General features: G+C 40.0%; 1 non-coding gene across 1 annotated transcript; it reads right to left on the bottom strand.

The window, feature by feature from the left end:
• Positions 1-872: 872 nt before the first annotated feature.
• Positions 873-979, bottom strand: LOC131642412 (small nucleolar RNA R71). The gene has a single exon (XR_009295883.1). It is a non-coding gene; the product is annotated as a small nucleolar RNA R71 (small nucleolar RNA).
• Between the last annotated feature and the right edge of the window lie 1,762 nt (positions 980-2,741).

The following is a 2,741-nucleotide window of genomic DNA, read 5'->3' as shown; positions in this document are numbered from 1 at the left end:
AAACGAAATACATACTGATATCCGTTTATTATTATATTTCTTAGAATTCACAATTACTTTCCCTTTAGAAACAATCAAAATATTAGTAGCATTAGCTTTACATAGTAACCGTAGATAACGGTAGATCGATTCATAGTCCCTGTGGATTCGATATCTTTTAAAACTACACGACACGACTGTGCACTTGCAGTTATCAGATTTATAGACACGTAAAGTCGCGATCAAGTTTTTGGCGTCGTTGCCGGGGACTATTTAAGTCGATATCGTAACTCACTGTTACACCGTAAAGACTAGGGAAAATTCTTTCCTTTCTGTTTGAACGATTGTATGCCAAGTACTCGTTCACAAGGAGGAGACATGATACAACGAATCAACGAGATCGAACGTTTTGTTAACGTAGACGTCGAGCTTATCATCTTCCCAAAGTAGCACCAATTCCAATTTCTCAGGAATTGATCTTTACTGATCGAATCAATCAAATTACCCCAAAGTTAGAGATGGCTGCCCCTCGTCCTCTTAGAGACTATGCCGCTCCTTCACGAGCTGAACCGCACTCAAGTATCGTACCACCTGCGATTGAGGCAAACAATTTTGAACTGAAACCTTCATTGGTACAAGCTGTCCAACAGAACCAATTCTCTGGAAGCCTTGCGGACGATCCTAATCTCCATTTATCCGTGTTCGTGCAATATGTCGACACTTTCAAAGCTAACAACGTTAGCTCCGAAGCTATTCGATTACACCTTTTTCCCTTCTCCTTGAGAGATAGAGCTATGGTGTGGCTTCAGTCCCTGCCTTCTAATTCCATAACTACATGGGACGAACTAAAGAGAGTATTCTTAGCTAGATATTTTCCGCCTAGTAAAACTGATATGCTAAGAGGTCAAATCAACGGATTTACCCAAAAAGATAACGAATCACTCTTTGAAGCTTGGGAACAATACAAGGACATGCTTAGACTATGCTCTCATCATGGACTCGAACCATGGCTGATCATCCATACTTCCTATGGTGGTCTACTTTATAACACTAAAATGACTATAGATGCCGCTGTTGGCGGAGCTCTAATGGACAAACCCCATGATGAAGCATACAACCTCATAGAAAACATGGCACAAAACCATTATCGATGGGGGGGAGAACGAGCTGCTCTAGAGAAAACACAAACCAAAGGAGGAATGTACGAAGTAAGTGGTATAAAGCACGTTAACGCTAAAGTAGACGCTTTAACTCAAAAGATCGAGAACTTAACCATCACTCCTTCAACCACCGCGGCTGTTTTAGCACCTAACTACGAGATTTATGGATTAACTGGACATGTCGTTGCCGAATGTAAACTCCTGACTAGTATTCCATCCGATCAAGTAAACTACGCTCAGGGAAACCCTTACTCTAACACGTACAACCCTGGATGGAAGAACCATCCAAACTTTTCGTATAAGAACAACAATGCATTGTACGCACCTGGACAAGCACCTGCTATCCCACCTGGCTATCAAAAAGCTCCTGTAGCTGCTCCAAACGCCTCTAGGATGTCAAATCTAGAAATCATGATGGAAAACTTCATAGCTTCCCAACAACAAACCAACAAAGACTTCCTAAATCAAAACATTCATAATAGTGAGCAACTAAAACAATTATCAAACAAAGTAGATGCTTTAGCTACACATAACAAGATACTATAGACACAAATCTCAAAAGTAGCTCAACAACAAGCACCTACTGCTGCCCCTGTTGGCACATTTCCTGCTCAATCATAACCTAATCATAAAGGACATGCGAGCACGATTACACTGCAAAGTGGAACGAACTACGATGGACCTATCGATCCTAGAACTCAAAACGTACCCATGTCACAACAAGAGCCAAAGGAAACCAAAAAGACATCAACTGATGATCAAACTGCTAAAATGAATGAAAACGACACTGAAGTGGAACCTGAAAAAGAAAAACCTTATGTTCCACCACCACCTTATAAGCCACCAATTCCTTACCCTCAGAGATTAGCTAAATCTAAAACCGAAGTGCAATTTAAAAAGTTTGTAGAACTTCTGAAACATTTAAACATAACCATACCTTTCACAGAAGCTATAACTCAGATGCCTTCGTATCCTAAATTCTTAAAATAAATTCTATTGAACAAAAAGAAACTCGAGGATAACGAAACTGTAACGCTTACCGCAGAATGTAGCGCTATCATTCAAAACAACATGCCTCCCAAACTAAAAGATCCCGGTAGTTTTTCCATACCTTGTGTAATAGGAAGGACTGTTATAGATAAAGCCTTATGCGATTTAGGAGCTAGTGTTAGTTTGATGCCTCTTTCAACCTGTAAGAAACTAAAACTAGGTGAGCTTAAAACAACGAGAATGTCTCTTCAACTAGCTGACCGTTCATTTAAAAACCCTGTAGGAATATTGGAAAATATCCCTGTGCGAGTAGGTCAATTCTACATCCCAACTGATTTCATCATTATGGATATCCAGGAAGATTCTAACATCCCAATCATATTAGGAAGACCATTCTTAGCAACTGCTGGTGCAATCATAGACGGGGAAAACTAACCTTCGAAGTAGGAGAAGAGAGGATTAAATTTATTCTATCTCACTTCTTAAAAGCACCCGCAATTGACGACACGTGTTGTTTCATGGACATCACTGACGAATGCGTCAGAGAAACAAAAATCGAATCACTCGAAAACCCTGAAATCCTAGAAATCCCAATAACCGAAACATTTGATG

Source organism: Vicia villosa, unplaced genomic scaffold (assembly GCF_029867415.1).
Source record: "Vicia villosa cultivar HV-30 ecotype Madison, WI unplaced genomic scaffold, Vvil1.0 ctg.004963F_1_1, whole genome shotgun sequence".
NCBI classification, from domain to species: Eukaryota; Viridiplantae; Streptophyta; class Magnoliopsida; order Fabales; family Fabaceae; genus Vicia; species Vicia villosa.
The sequence above is the reverse complement of the archived record's forward strand: the minus strand, read 5'-3'. Positions and strand labels throughout refer to the sequence as shown.